Source organism: Triturus cristatus, chromosome 12, assembly GCF_964204655.1.
Source record: "Triturus cristatus chromosome 12, aTriCri1.1, whole genome shotgun sequence".
Lineage (NCBI taxonomy): Eukaryota > Metazoa > Chordata > Amphibia > Caudata > Salamandridae > Triturus > Triturus cristatus.
In genome coordinates this window covers 859,660,774-859,677,115 of record NC_140595.1, presented here as the reverse complement: position 1 = coordinate 859,677,115, position 16,342 = coordinate 859,660,774, and the positions used below count along the sequence as shown (strand labels likewise).

The 16,342-nt window shown below is 55.0% G+C and overlaps 1 protein-coding gene across 4 annotated transcripts in view; it reads right to left on the bottom strand.

Annotated features, from left to right (window-relative positions):
• The window catches only part of LOC146783118 (uncharacterized), a 77,766-nt gene that overhangs the window by 46,028 nt on the left and 15,396 nt on the right, over nt 1–16,342 (bottom strand). For 2 of the 4 annotated variants that reach the window (XM_085637095.1, XM_085637094.1), the window contains exon 1: nt 1,846–2,547. The exons of the other annotated variants lie outside the window; for them this stretch is intronic. The gene's annotated coding sequence lies outside the window, so the exon portion shown is untranslated. Of the gene's footprint in view, nt 1–1,845; nt 2,548–16,342 lie in introns of those variants that run through there. 4 annotated transcript variants of the gene reach the window in all.

Below are 16,342 nucleotides of genomic sequence, written 5' to 3'. Positions count from 1 at the left end.
TCTGTATTTAAGAAGAAGCTCGTTTCTGTGATTTTTAGCAGTCTCCTGAGAACATACACGCTGTTGTACTTCTAGGACGCCTGTAATTGGTCTGCAGCCAATAAACTGATCTTTGACTTCACCCAGAAGACTCTGTGTTTCTGTAGGTCTGAAACAGGAAGAACCCCTAAGTCATAGGGTGTGTTCCCTGCACCGCTGGGCTTAAAATACCCAGAACTTCAAGGAGCACACCAGAGAGCCAGGAGCACACCAGAGAGCCAGGAGCACACCAGAGAGCAAGGAGCACACCAGAGAGCCAGGAGCACATACAAGTGACAGCAGGACAGGAAACGGGGGAGAAGCACACTAGAGAGCCAGGAGCACACAAGAGAGCAGAAAACACACTAGAGAGCAGGAAGCACACAAGAGAGCAGGAAGCACACAAGAGAGCCAGGAGCACATAAGAGAGCCAGGAGCACATAAGAGAGCCAGGAGCACATAAGAGAGCCAGGAGCACATAAGAGAGCAGGAAGCACGCACAAGTGACAGCAGGACAGGGAACGGGGGTGAGGCACACATGGGCAAGAACACGGAGCTCGCGTGAGGGTTGGAGGAGAAGTACACACAACAGAAACACTAAGCTCAGGGGGGCATTTGAGGGAAACACATCGGGAGGGAAGGAGAGAGCTGGAACAAAAGACACTATCATGGAAAAGAAAAATAAACTTCCCAAAAAGTGATCAGTGGAAGGGTAGAAGCCAGCCAATCAGAGAAATAGAAAATAGGCTATGGTCCAGGAGAGAGACAAGCCTAAGATGGACAAGCTGGAACAAGTAAAATCATCGAATAAGAAGCACATACATGGGAGTGACAATCAAACCAACCAATGAGGAGCAATGGGCGGGCTGTAAGCCTCTCACAGTTCCTGGTAAAACCACAATAGGTCTTTTGCAATCAGACAGCCTGGGTTGTCTGATAGCATCGACCTAAAAATAGATTCTGCACTATCTTTCTACATCCTCTCCTCTTTTTTCTTGAATCACTTTAGAGAATCACAAATGAATGAACACCCTTTACCTGCATTGTGTGTGTGTTTCCTCATAGTACAGTAAGATGAACTGCAGTGTGCACAGACTCCTCACAGTGCAGTGAGATGCAGTGCACTGTGCACAGATTCCTCATAGTACAGTAAGAAGCAGTGCGGTGTGTACAGACTCATAGTGCAGTAAAGGTCAGTGTAGTGCACACAAATTCCTCATAGTGCAATAAGATGCAGTGCGCACAGATTTTAGATTTCTCATAGTGCAGTAGGATGCAGTGCAGTGTGCAAAGATTGCTCATAGTGCAGTAAGATGCAGTGTGCACAGATTGCTCATAGTACAGTAAAGTGCAGTGTGGTGTGCACAGATTCCTCATAGTGCAGTAAACATCAGTGGAGCACTGCAAGTAGCAATTCATCGTGCACAGATTTCTCTCAGTGCAGTAAACAGTAGCGCAGCATGCAGTTTTCTCATAGTGGAGTAAGGTGCAGTAAACGTCAGTGCAGTGAGCACAGATTCCACGCAGTGCAGTAAACGTCAGTGCAGTGAGCACAGATTCCTCATAGTGCAGTAAGATGCAGGATGCACAGATTTCTCGCAGTGAAATACAAAGCACTGAGCACATATTGTTCACAGTGCAGTCATATAAGGCACAGTGTGCAGAGATCCCCTCTTTAGCACAAATGATGTCCACAAACACCCCCAGGGCCGGAAGGAAAGCCCCCCCCCTCCCTCAGATAGAAGAGCCCAGCTCCTGCAGAGATTCCCTCCAGGGTTATCCAGTCCATTGCTACAAACACAGCAGAAGCTGCAGACAATCTCCTACCTGAGCAGGCTCTGTCCCCCTCCTCCTGGGGCAGGGGCAGCACTGGGGCCTGGGGGGCTGCCCCTGGGGGTCTGGAGGTGAAGAGAGCTGTGGACGGGTGGCAGCTTCTTCCTCCTGGACAGACAGAGGGACAGGGCTCCTTGCTTCTGGACACAGACAGACCTCTGTGCATTCCCTGCTGGTGCTGACTCTGCCGCCGCTGACCCGGAAGCGTTAGTCCCCTCTGTCTTTCTTTTTATTATTATTTATTACAGCTTTGACAGCGCGGCCTGGACCCGCATCGGAGCCTTGACTCGAGCAGCAGTCACTCACACTGCCCAGGGCCAGCCATGCTTCAGGAGGGGGGAGGGGGGGGGGGAGAGAGAAGTAATGTGCCCAGAATCACCTGTTGTTGAGGCGACGCCGGGAGCAATGCTCAGGCTACCATTAAAGTCATTGGTAGCTTCAGAAACCCTACAGGCGAGGCGGAAACACTGCAGGGTCAGAGGGCAAGCCATAACCTGACCCCAGGCGCTGCCTCTGGGCTCTGGACCCCCGGCTGAGGAGCTCTTCCGGGTCAGGGCAGAGAGAGGGAGCAGAGAGGGGGGCTCCCAGGGCAGAGAGAGGGAGGGACAAAGAGAAGGTGGGGCTCCAAGGGCAGAGAGAGGGAGGGGCTCCAAGGGCAGAGAGAGCGGGAGGGGCTCCCAGGGCAGAGAGAGAGGAAGACGCTGCCAGAGGCTCCCATGGCAGAGAGAGCGGGAGGGGCTACCAAGGCGGAGAGAGAGAGGAAGAGGCTCCCAGGGTAGAGAGGGAGGGGCTCCCAGGGCGGAGAGAGCGGGAGGGGCTCTCAGGGCGGAGAGAGCGGGAGGGGCTCTCAGGGCGGAGAGAGCGGGAGGGAGGGGCTCCAAGGGCAGAAAGAGGGAGGGGCTCCAAGGGCAGAGAGAGGGAGGGGCTCTCAGGGTAGAGAGGGAGGGGCTCTCAGGGTAGAGAGAAAGGGAGGGGCTCTCAGGGTAGAGAGAGGGAGGGGCTCTCAGGGTAGAGAGAGGGAGGGGCTCTCAGGGTAGAGAGAGGGAGGGGCTCTCAGGGTAGAGAGAGAGAAGGAGGGGCTCCCAGGGCAGAGAGAGAGAGAAGGAGGGGCTTCCAGGGCAGAGAGAGGGAGGGGCTCTCAGGGTAGAGAGAGAGAAGGAGGGGCTCCCAGGGCAGAGAGAGAGAGAAGGAGGGGCTTCCAGGGCAGAGAGAGGGAGGGGCTCTCAGGGCAGGTCAAGGGAGAGAGGGAGGGGCTTCCAGGTCAGAGGGGGCAGAGAGAGGGAGGGGCTCCCAAGGCAGAGAGAGGGAGGGGCTCCCAGGGCAGAGGTGGCAGAGAGAGGGAGGGGCTCCCAGGGCAGAGAGAGGGAGAGGCGCCTTGTACCCTCAGCCTGGGACCGGAGTGTCACCACAAGAGGGGTATATGAATGTCATGTCCCTGCCCCGGATGAGCTCGGAGGTGACACTAGCACAGCAATCAGGAAGAAACTTACATCACGGGCAACCACCATCAGACTGCAGGGAACGTCGTTGACTGAATCTGTAACACTAACGAGCATTGGCAACGCCAACACATGCGGCGTTTTGTTGTAATTGTATTCATATAGCACTTACTACCCCGGATGAGGCACCTGGCATTCATCTAGTGTGCTAGTGCATGCATACTGCATTTGTGCATGCATGCTTTATTAGCACATTAAAATTTAAGCCCTGGCTGTGAGAGGTCACGCTACTGCACCGTTTGTACAAAGTTTACCATCATTTACATTCCTCAATAAAATAAATGACTAAACCTAACGTTTGATTTCGTTGTCCTTCCCCCTTCTTAAAATCTCAAGTTCATTAACAAGTAAATTATAGCAATAATGGACAGGCAACACAATGATAAAATGGAAGAAATGAGTGACAGAGTTAATTTAAACCAATCATACATAAAACTATTATATTCTTAAAATGTCTCCAAGAAATCGTTCCTGGAGGGAGTGACACATACAGCGCCTTAAGCATCATAACAGCGCTTCACCGCATCCCCTCGTGGACACTGTGTCCCATCTGGGCTTTCAGTCTGCCAATCAGTGCAGGTCTCTTAGACGTATTACTTCAATGAAAGCAGGCCAAGACTACAGCACCCAAAATGCATTAGTATATCAGGTGAACGCACAGGACTTGGCACTGCTTGATGAGGTGAGGTGGTCACTTTCATCCTAAGACCACGCCCCTTCCAGGCTGATATTGCAGAGATGCTTTTAATATGGCCCGTCTAGAGTAAGTAATGAAACCCTGAACTTCTTTCCTTGCACCAGGACGTGCGTGTGATGCACAAGTGAAGGCAGCCGGGCTTCAGTGCAAAGGACCTGAAAACCTGAGAAGAGACCACTGAGGAGGGAGAAGGTGCCTCTAGCAGGACCCCTTGCAGCACAACGACTCAGCAGTAAATGATACTATATGGCTCACATCTGCCCACCCTTTGCACTGAAAGAGCACCCTATGGCTCACATCTGTCCACATCTGCCCACTCTTAGAAAGATATATACTATATGTCTCACGTCTGCCCACCCTTAGCAGTGGATGAACGTCCTATGGCTCACATCGGCCCACCCTTAGCAGTGAGTAAGCACCCTATGACTCACATCTGTCCACCCATAAAAGTGGATGTACGTCCTGTGGCTCACATCTGCCCACCCTTAGCAGTGGATGAATGTCCTATGGCTCACATCTGCCCACCCTAGCAGTGAGTGAGCACCCTATGACTCACATCTGCCCACCCTAGCAGTGAGTGAACACCCTATGGCTCACATCTGCCCACCCTTAGCAGTGAATGAGCACCCTACGGTTCACATCTGCCCACACTAGCAGTGAGTGAGCACCCTATCGCTCACATCTGCCCACCCTTAGCCGTGAATGAGCACCCTATGGCTCACATCTGCCCACCCTTAGCAGTGAATGAGCACCCTATGGCCCACATCTGGCCACCCATAGCAGTGAATGAGCAACCTATGGCTCACATCTGCCCACCCTTAGCAGTAAATGAGCACCCTATGGCTCACATCTGCCCACCCTTAGCAGTGAATGAACGTCCTATGGCTCAGATCTGCCCACCCTAGCAGTGAGTGAGCACCCTATGACTCACATCTGCCCACCCTTAGCAGTGAATGAGCACCCTATGGCTCACATCGCCCACCCTTAGCCGTGAATGAGCACCCTATGGCTCACATCTGCCCACACTTAGCAGTGGATGAGCATCTTGTGTGTTAGACGGACCGGGAGGGTCGGCCGAGGACAAGGGGAGAGGTCTCCGGGGAGAGCCGTCTCCAGCGATCGTACAGTCGAGTAACTTCCCCCCCCACAGATGTACACCACACAAGGATAGGATTTAACGTTCTTTATAGGCGATTTCTTAAGGTACGATGGAATGGTACAAAGAGGTCTGGACTCAGGGGTCCCCTCGATTCTAGTCTCTTGGTTTGGGAAAGAGGGTAGCGGGACAGTCTGGTTACCAATCTGGTAGATGCGATGATGGATAGCTCACAATCCTCGAGCTCGGTGTTCGGGCTTGGACGGGCCGCGGCAGCGCCAGCAGGTCCCGGTGAAGGTGGTCGTTACACGGTCCGCGGCAGCGCCAGCAGGTCCCGATGAAGGTGGTCGTTACACGGTCCGTGGCAGCGCCAGCAGGTCCCGACGAAGGTGGTAGTTCCAACGGGCCGCGGCAGCGCCAGCAGGTCCCAACGAAGGTGGTAGGCACAACGGTCCGCGGCAGCGCCAGCAGGTCCCGACGAGGATGGAGGTTGCAGAAGGCCGCGGCAGCGCCAGCAGGCAGGACGATAGTTCACAAGGCAGGGCTACGGCAGCGCCGGTAGTCCGTCAAGGAGGAGTTCTTCTCGGTGTCTCTCGACTCCAGGATACAACTGCCTTCCTGCTCTGGAGCTGCCCTAGTTATAGGTCTGGCGCCCTTTGATGTCCGGACCCTCGCACTTGGAGGTCGGAAGGTCCGGGATGAGGGAGTCCAGACACCCAGCAGGGGGGTGGAGCCAGCGCCCGGGGGAGCTGGAGGGCGATCGGCACCTGGCGGGGGAGAGCCATCGGCACTTCTTTCTCCCATTGACCTGCCACGTGGTCCGTTCACCTCCTGGGTGGATGGTGGTGCCGGGATGTCGGGGCCTGGCCAGGCCCAGGGTTAGGGTCGAGCTGAGGCCATGCGGCCTCGTGGTGCAGTGTCCAAGATGGCGGCTGGTCCGGCCGGGGGAGCCGGTAGTGGTTCGGCCCCATGATACCTGGATGTCCGGGGGCAGGAGTTCCGTCGGGAGACGGGGTGCGGGTTGTTGCTGTGGGTAACACCTGGAGGGCCGGGGCTCGGGCCCTGTCATGCGGGGAGGGAGCAAGCCCTTCCTGTGGCCTGTCCAACATGCGTCCCCCCCCAGCTGAAGGCAGGGAGAGTCACCCATCCTCTTGGGGACTCTCTTCGTCGAGGCGGAAAAAGCGTGACAGGCCATCCGCGTTGGCGTGGTCTTGGCCCGGTCGATGTTCCACAGTGAAGTCCATCTCCTGCAGGGAGATGGACCAACGCAATAGTTTGGGGTTTTCCCCCCGCATCTGCATTAGCCACTTCAGGGGTCGATGATCTGTTTGCACCCGGAAGTGGGTGCCGAAGAGATAGGGCCGGAGCTTTTTCAGGGCCCACACCACTGCGAAGGCCTCCCTCTCGATTGTGCTCCAGCGCTGTTCTCGGGCCAGGAGGCGTCTGCTGATGAAGGCCACCGGCTGGTCAAGTCCCTCGGAGTTCAGCTGGGAGAGGACCGCCCCGATGCCATGGTCGGAGGCATCCGTTTGCACAATGAATTCCCGGCTGTAATCGGGGGCCTGGAGCACAGGGGCAGTGCACAGGGCGGCTTTCAGCTTTTCGAAGGCCGCTTGACAGTCTGGGGTCCAGTTAATCTTCTTCGGGTGGTTCTTGGATGTGAGTCCCGTGAGGGGCCCCACAATGCTGCCATAGTCCTTCACGAACCGCCGGTAGTAGCCGGTGAGCCCCAAGAAGGCTCGGACCTCGGTCTGTGTGACTGGGGGCTGCCAGGACTGGATGGCAGCGATTTTAAGTTGCAGAGGGGCCACCAGACCGCTTCCCACCTGGTGTCCGAGGTAGGTCACGGATCCCTGAGCAATTTGGCACTTGCCGGCCTTGATTGTGAGGCCGGCCCGCTGGAGGGCCTGCAGGACCTCTCGGAGGTGGTGGAGGTGGTCGGACCAGTGGCGGCTGTACACAGCGATATCGTCCAGGTAGGCGGCGCTGAACTCCTCGAGCCCCGCCAAGACCTGGTTCACTAGTCGCTGAAAAGTAGCGGGGCATTCTTCATGCCGAAGGGCATGACCTTGAAGTGATAGTGGCCATCGGGGGTAGAAAAGGCGGACCGTTCCTGGGCCCGGGGGGTGAGACCGATCTGCCAGTAGCCCGCTGTCAGGTCGAAGATGCTGAGGTAGCGGGCAGCCCCCATGCGGTCGATCAATTCATCCGCTCGGGGGATGGGATGAGCGTCGGTCCTGGTGACAGCATTCAAGCCCCGATAGTCGACGCAGAATCGGAGTTCGGGAGTGGTGCCGGGGGCAGCAGCTTTGGGGACCAGCACGACCGGGCTGGCCCAGGGGCTGTCCGAGGGCTCGATGACCCCGAGCGTGAGCATCTTGGATACTTCCTCTTGGATGCAGGCCCGCACCCGATCTGGTACGCGGTAGGCCCGGTGTCTGATAGGGGGACTGTCCCCAGTGTCCACGTCGTGCAAGCACCAGGGGGTGACCCCTGGGGTGAGGGAAAACAAGGTAGCAAACTGCAGAAGGAGGTCCCGGCAGCCTTGGCGCTGTTCTGGGGTGAGGGCATCGGAGAGCCGGACCCCGTCTACGGAACCATCTTTCTCCTGAGTCTTCAGGAGATCAGGGAGAGGCTCGGAGTCTTCTTCCGCTCCACTGTCTGTAGCCATCAGGAGGCTGAGTTCCGAGCGCACAAAGTGGGGTTTGAGTCTGTTGGTGTGGAGGACCCGGAGGGGGTTCCGGGAAGATTCCATATCGATGAGATAGGTGACGGGGCTCTTGCGTTCGACCACTTTGAAGGGGCCCGTCCACTTGTCCTGCAAGGCACAAGGTTCGGTGGGGGACATCACCCACACTTGTTGACCAGGTTCGAACTCAACGGAGGAGGCATTTTGATCGTACCATTTTTTCATGTCCTCCTGACTGGCCTCAAGATTCGCTTTTGCCATTTCCCTGAATCGCCGGGTCTGATTGCGTAGTGTCAGGAGGTACTTGAAGACGTCTGGAGGGGTCTTTAGGGGGGCCATCTCCCAACCTTCTTTGACTAGGCTGAGGGGCCCTCGCACAGGGTGCCCGTACAAGAGTTCGAAAGGGCTAAAACCGAGGGACTTCTGGGGAACTTCGATAGGCGAAGAGGAGGCACGGAAGTAGTACATCCCACTGGCGACGGAGGGGTTCTTCCAATCCCCCAATCATTCCCTTGAGCGTGCGGTTGAATCGCTCAACCAGTCCGTTTCCTTGAGGGTGATAGGGGGTCGTGAATCGGTAGGTGACCCCGCACTGTTGCCAGAGGGACTTCATATATTTCGAAATAAAGTTTGTGACTCTGTCGCTGACGACCTCTCGGGGGAAGCCCACCCGGGAGAAGATCCCCATTAAGGCCCGGCCGACCACCGGGGCTGTCACAGTTCGCAGGGGCACAGCCTCGGGGTAGCGGGTGGCGTGGTCCACCAGTACCAGGATGAACCGATGTCCTTGTGCTGTGCGGGGGTCCAGGGGCCCCACAATGTCTATCCCCACCCTCTCGAATGGGGTGGTGACAACTGGGAAGGGTTGCAGAGGTGCTTTGAGTTTGCGGCCGCTCTTCCCGCTGGCCTGGCACGTGGGGCAGGACCGGCAGTGGTTGAGGACGTCGCTTCTCATCTTCGGCCAAAAAAAATGGGTCACCAGGCGACTGTAGGTTTTGTCCTGGCCCAGGTGTCCAGCCAGAGGGACATCGTGGGCCAAATTTAACAGGAAGTCTCTGAAACGGAGGGGCACCACCAGCACTCGACTGGCCCCTAACTCCGCGATTCTCTGTTCACTGTATAACAGATCGTTATCCCAATAGATCCAATGGGCTCCGGTGGTGTCCCCGGCGCTCTGGGCGATGGCTTGCTGGCGGAGTCCCTCGAGGGAGGGACAGGTATTCTGCTCTTGACGGAACTGTTCTTGGGTGGGCCCCCCTTCTTGACGCCACTGAGCCAGGTCGGGAAGGTCCTGGGGCTGGGCGACCCCTTCGGGGGTTTGCTCTGGGGGGGGGTCGGTATAGTCGGTGTCCTCTACTGGAGCGATCGGGGGAGGAGGTGCAGGCCATTCTGGTTCTTCTGGTCGGGGGATGGCACGGGCGGCCATGGACCGGGTGGTTACGCATGCCCAGTCCGGGAGGCCCAACATCCCCAGGTGCTCTCTTCTTTCGACGGCGGCCCACGGGGAACTCTCAAGATCATTCCCCAGGAGACAGTCCACGGGGGCATCATCTCGGACCGTCACCTTCAACATGCCGGAGACCCCTCCCCATTCGAAGGGGACGCAGGCCATTCGACACAGACTCTCTGAATTGTCGGCTGACCGTACGGGGCAGAGAATGTTCGGCAGGATCTGCTCTGGTTTTACCAGGTGACAGCGGACGGCCGTCACACTGGCCCCTGTGTCACGTAGTGCTTCGGCCCGGCGCCCATTAATGTTCACCCACTGGCTATATTTTCTGGTGTTGGCGGGTAGGGGGGCCCGCGGGACCATGTCTTTCCCCCCTAGGCACGCTAGAACCATGGCGGCCGGTTCCCACTCTTGTTGTGCCTGCTCGTATTCTTCTTGTTCTTCGGAGATTTGTTCTCCCCCCAGGGCGGCGGCAGCTACCTGGCGGGGTTTTGGGGTTTGGTTCTGTGGACAGTTCGGGTCATTGGCGTAGTGGCCGATTCGCTGGCATCGGTGACACGTGACATTGGCTCGGAACCCCGGGCGCATCGGGGGGTTGCCCTGGCTGGCCGGGGGCGGGGTGCTGGCAGCGGGAGCGGCCGGGACGGTGTCTCTCCCTCGCCCCTGGCCTCCTCCTCCTCCTCGGGGACGGTGCTGACCTTGGTTGTTCCGGTTCTGCTCGTGTGGCCCTCTCTGGCCCACTCGGGTGCTTTCCCACCGGTCAGCTTCGGCGGCGAGTTGCCGTGGGTCAGTCAATTTACTGTCGAGGAGGTGCTGCCTGAGCTCGACGAAGCAGTTGTTAGAGAGGTGCTCCCACACCATGAGATTAAAAAGTTGCTCGTAGGTTGTTACGTGGCTCCCCTTGATCCAACCCTCGAAGGCTCGGCTGAAATAGTTGACATATTCCACCCAAGTTGTACCCGGGATCCGGGTGCAGTCCCGAAACCTCTGGCGGTACATTTCGGGTGTGAGCCCATATCGGGTGAGGAGGGCAGCCTTCATGTGGTCATAGGATGACATCTGATGGTCTGGGAGCTGTAGCAGGGCATCGCGGCCTTCGTTGACGAACCTCCCCCATAGGCCGGCTCCCCAGTCACTTCGGTCGATCCGGTGGGAGGTCATGGCGATCTCGTAGGCCTTGAACCACTGTTGTATGTCGTCCTCTCGGACGTACTCTCGAACGACATCCTTGGGGATGTGGACTTTCTTTTCTGTCGCTCCCGGGGTGCGCGGTTGCTCGGGCACCTCCGGTTCTTTGTTCTGCTTTCGTAGGTCTATTTCTGCCAGTTTGCGCTCGTGTTCGTATGCTAATCTCTTTTCTTCGAGCTCTCTCTGCCTCTGTTTTTCTTCCCGTTCTTCTCGGAGCCGCAGATGTTCTAGGTTCAGTTTTTGCTCGGCTAATTTTAGTTCACCGTCCATTTTGAGCCGTGCCATTTCTAACTCATGTAGTCTGTTTTTTTCTCTTTCTTGGATCTCTTCCTGCGAGAGGCCCGTTCCTCGCTCCTCGGGAGCCGTGGCGTTCCTCTCTGCTGCTGCACTGTTTCGGTCCGGGGATCTGGCGACCCCGGTTTCTGCCCACGACTCAATGGCGTGCTTGAAATCATCTTTGGTACTCAGGCCGGTGGTAGCAATGCCTAGTTCCATGCAGAATTGTTTCAACTCACGATGGCTGTACTCTTCCAATTTCTCCATCTGGAATTTCTCGGTGGATCCGCTCTCTTTGGTTGACATTGTGGTTTGGTCGTGGGGTGAGCTACTCTCTGTACGATTACGCGTTGATTCGGATCGCGCCGCTGGCCACCAATGTTAGACGGACCGGGAGGGTCGGCCGAGGACAAGGGGAGAGGTCTCCGGGGAGAGCCGTCTCCAGCGATCGTACAGTCGAGTAACTTCCCCCCCACAGATGTACACCACACAAGGATAGGATTTAACGTTCTTTATAGGCGATTTCTTAAGGTACGATGGAATGGTACAGGGAGGTCTGGACTCAGGGGTCCCCTCGATTCTAGTCTCTTGGTTTGGGAAAGAGGGTAGCGGGACAGTCTGGTTACCAATCTGGTAGATGCGATGATGGATAGCTCACAATCCTCGAGCTCGGTGTTCGGGCTTGGACGGTCCGCGGCAGCGCCAGCAGGTCCCGATGAAGGTGGTAGTTCCAACGGGCCACGGCAGCGCCAGCAGGTCCCAACGAGGATGGAGGTTGCAGAAGGCCGCGGCAGCGCCAGCAGGCAGGACGATAGTTCACAAGGCAGGGCTACGGCAGCGCCGGTAGTCCGTCAAGGATGAGTTCTTCTCGGTGTCTCTCGACTCCAGGATACAACTGCCTTCCTGCTCTGGAGCTGCCCTAGTTATAGGTCTGGCGCCCTTTGATGTCCGGACCCTCGCACTTGGAGGTCGGAAGTTCCGGGATGAGGGAGTCCAGACACCCAGCAGGGGGGTGGAGCCAGCGCCCGGGGGAGCTGGAGGGCGATCGGCACCTGGCGGGGGAGAGCCATCGGCACTTCTTTCTCCCATTGACCTGCCACGTGGTCCGTTCACCTCCTGGGTGGATGGTGGTGCCGGGATGTCGGGGCCTGGCCAGGCCCAGGGTTAGGGTCGAGCTGAGGCCATGCGGCCTCGTGGTGCAGTGTCCAAAATGGCGGCTGGTCCGGCCGGGGGAGCCGGTAGTGGTTCGGCCCCATGATACCTGGATGTCCGGGGGCAGGAGTTCCGTCGGGAGACGGGGTGCGGGTTGTTGCTGTGGGTAACACCTGGAGGGCCGGGGCTCGGGCCCTGTCATGCGGGGAGGGAGCAAGCCCTTCCTGTGGCCTGTCCAACATTGTGGCTCACATCTGCCCACCCATAGCAGAATTTCTGTCAGAGGCTCCATGAACAGGTTAAAGAGCGTGGGAGAAAGTGCTGAACCTTGGGGAACCCCCAGCGTGACCAGTGCAGGATGGGAAAGGGATTGGTTCACCTTGAAGCTTTGGGATCTGTTCTGAAGGAATGAAGAGAACCAGTTAAGTACAGGCCCAGCCAACCCCATCCTGTGTTTCAGGAGGTCAGTTAGGTTATCGTGTTTGACAGTATTGAATGCTGACGAGAGGTCCAAATGGATCAGAAGGCACGACTCATTGTGATCCAATATTCTTAACGCATCATCGACAATGTTAGCGCCGACTCTGTGCTATGGCCCGGGCGGAAACCAGATTGGCATTGGTCCAGGAGATGGAAATGGTTGGTGTGGTTACAGAGTTGGGCAAGCACACCTTTATCCAGGACCTTTGCCAAGGTGGGGAAGTTAGAGATTGGGCGAAAGTTATGAAGGTCCGTGGGATCAGCAGATGGTTTCTTTAGAATCGGGGTTACTTGACCCGATTTTAGGAGATCTGGAATAGCACCTTGCCGAAGTGATGCACTGACGATCGTAATCCAAAGTGATAGTAAGGAGGATCTAATTTCCGGGAAAAGGTTTCATGGCAGAGGTTCATTCTAGTGATTAGAAGGTTTCAAAGTCAACAGCATTTTGAGAATGGAGCCTTCCTCCAAGGTTTGGAACATGCTCCAGGATGCATTTTTGGGGTGGTAGGGCTTGCAAGGCCAATGATATCCACACCTAGGGGATGGAGGGTGTTCAGTGAACTGATTGACAGGTGAACAAGGGCAGAACGTAATTTAGTTTCAATCTTAATAGTCTTATCCATAAAGAAGTCAGCAAATTCTTCACAGTTCGGCACTGACCCTTGACCCAGTGACGAGAGATTAGGATAACTGTTAGCTTGGGACTTGATGAGTTCGAACAGTTTTTTTTGGACTTTTTTTTGCTTGGTCAAGTTGAGTTCTGAAAAAGGTGGCCTTCGAGCATCAGATGCGTTTATTGTAAATGCTTCTCAGGGATCACAAATGGTAGAGATGTTCGAGGGAGGGATGGGATTGCCATAACCTTTCTGCAAGTCTTAAATTTCTTCTTTCGGAATTAAGACTAGCATTGTACCATGGTTTGGAGAGTTTAGAGGACATTCTTTTCGTCTGTAGTGGAGCAACCGTGTCTAGTAAATTAAGCATTGAGTGGTTATAATGGGCCGCAAGGTCGTGGACATCCGACATGTGCAAGGGAGGGGGCAGGATGTTATCGTAGAGAGCAGTCAGATCTTGCGGGTTGATGTTTCTTAGACATCTTTTCAACTGTTTTGGGTTCTTAGGCTGGGCTCTACTTGCTCTTACCGAATCCAAGATTAGAAAGGTGATGCAATAGTGGTCTGTCCAATTACATGGGAGGATCGAATTCAGGCGGATGGAGTTGGTCTTACCAATGACAAGATCCAAGGTAGCTCCTTTGTAGCCATGTTACCCATCACACCCTGTTGCCAAATATTTTCACAAAGGGTTCACCTTTAAATATTCTGCTGTTACCAATGTTAGTAGGGCATGTTTGGGTATTGTTAGACCTGGCACCATTGGCGTGGGTCTCCCTTCCATTTATTTGCTGTTGCCTCATGTGTTTTTGCTGGTTATAGATGCTTTGGGCACTGTGCCACTGCTGTTCAGTGCCACATTGCTCCCTATGGTAAATTGATGTATGGATTAGTGACTCCATGATCGGCTTACTTGTTAGACCCTAGTACAGTGCACTGCGTGTGCCCAGGGCTTGTAACCAATGCTGCTGGTGGGCTTGCAGCACGGATTGTGCCACCCACCGAAGCAACTTGTAAAGTGTGTCTCAGGTCTGCCATTGCAGAGCCTGTGTGCAGTCTGGTACTGCCATGCTGACTGGGCAAGTGCACCCACTTGCCAGTCACTAAACCTTCCCTTTTATACATATTAGTCACCGGTCAGGTTTCTCACCTTGGTGCCAAGAAAGCAGATGACAAGTCCCAAATCCCCAGCGCTGTTACCGAGACAGAATAATTCTGTATAGACACCCACGGGGGAAAGGGGAATGGAAAAGAAAGAGACTGCCTGCGATCTCAGGAGCTGCCACCTTCTCTATTCTGAATCTTCTGTATTACATTTTCTCCTCAGTTTTCTAGATTCAGGAAGGATCTGGCTGACCTGCAGAAGGGGGAAAAGAACAACCTTACAATTCTATTTCCTCCCTATTCCCTGGGTTTCCTCTCTCCCTCCCATATTAGAACATAGTCTACCTGATGTAGGCACAGTTTTGCCTCTTTCTTGATGGTAGTGAAATTTGTGTTCCTATAGTGCTGCAGTCCTAAGTTTTACAACCTGGAGTGAGAAGGGAACAATTATGTCATTGATCTAAACCTTAACCAAACTCTAACTCTCACAGGGAACTGACTTTCATACCTGGAGTAGCTGCACTAAGCCTAACTCTCTTGGAATGCTGAAGAACTATAGCGCTCTTCTCAGTAGTCTTAACAGGCTCCAATATTCTTGTATGGAAAGGTGATAACTCTTGCTCTCAGATAAATTGTGGAAAAAGTCAATTAAATACATCTCTTCAGTCTCCTGAACCAATAGCAAGAAGTCTCTGTCTTACTTGGTCTCGCTGTGTTCTTGGATGCTCTCTGGACTCACGGTAATGAACGCTGACTGGGAAATGAAATACTTCCACAGAAGTCGATGAACTCTCTTCACTCTGAATTCTCTCTGGAACTCTGGCTGAAAACTATTTTGACGTACGCTTTACTCAGCGCGTCTAAAAAACATGTGAACTCGAGTTATTTCAAAGGGGGAGGAAAATGAAGGGAAGACACTGATAAAAATAGTGGGCTCTAATCAGGGCAACGGGTTCCCGGTGGGCATACCCTATAAATACTAATGGGTAAAAATTAGGGGGGGGGAAACTCTTACAGGAATTGAGTCTCTTCACTGGAACAGCTGAGAGACGCGGCTGTCAACGCGGAATTCCTCGGTTGAAGTGCACGGCTCACCGGGCGCTCGCGCAGCAGATTGGCTTGGGCTCGAGCCTTTCTCCAGAAGACTAGAGCATGTCACATTGAATAGACGGCGGCCGCCATCTTGGATGGAGTTCGAGCTGGTTTGCAACAGGAGCAATGTGTAAAACAGAAGCCACAGATGGGGATGCAACCTTCTCGGCTTAAGGTGCCGAATCAACATAGTCTTTCTTGGAACAGAAGCGGTAAGTGTGCAAGCAATTGAGTTCCTGACATCCCCCCTATGGTAGGCCCAAGGGCAGGGTGCATTGTAGGTAAAAGGTAGGACATGCCCTGGTGTGTGTGTGGCATGTCCTAATAGTGAATTACAGCCATTTTCGTTTTTCACTATTGCAAAGCTACCTGTTCTCCATAGGCCAGAATGGGCAGTATGATTATTACATTTTATAATCCTAACTGACTCAGGGAACATAGTAGAGTTAGACTCTCTCGAAGTCAGGAGGCTGGTGTTAGTTGCTGTTTCCAGTCCAGGTTTTGCGGATTGCGGATTGCCAATCGAGTCGGAGCGAAAGCACTACGAGGACGCCACACCGCCGTACTGCTATTCTTAGCTCCCGCTCAGCATTTCCAGAAAAGTGCTGCCGAACCACGTTTAAAATTAAAGACCCCTTGAAGCCCTCCCGTGGATTCCCGATATCCGCGATCCCTGCTCTACTGCTGACGGAGCGAGCGAGCGAGGGAGGGAGGCGAGCAAGCGAAGCGAAGCGGCCGTGTGAGCCGGGGAGCGGATGAGCAGGTTGAACAGCTGCAGGAGCGAGAGGACGAGAGGGCGTCAGGACTAGTAAGACCAACGGTAGTCATCGGTGGCTGGAGGTACAGGTGTCAGTACAGCACAGCACAGCACCAGTGGCTTCAGTGGGTTGAGTTGGGCGGAGCAGCCACGCCAGTTCTCTGCTCCCCGCTCCTTCTCCCCGGCTATCACAGCACTGCGGCTCAGCAGCTCTATCTTCCGCCCCCTTCCGCTCTTGAGCACCCGCTTTTCCGTGGTCTGAGGGGGGATTTAAGTGCACCCCCGGACACCAGATCATACCAGATCACGGGTAGCGGAGCGCAGAGCGGGTAGAAGCAGGCGCTGTTCCTTACCCCAACCCTCCGCAAACCTGTAACCCCCTCAACCCCAGTAG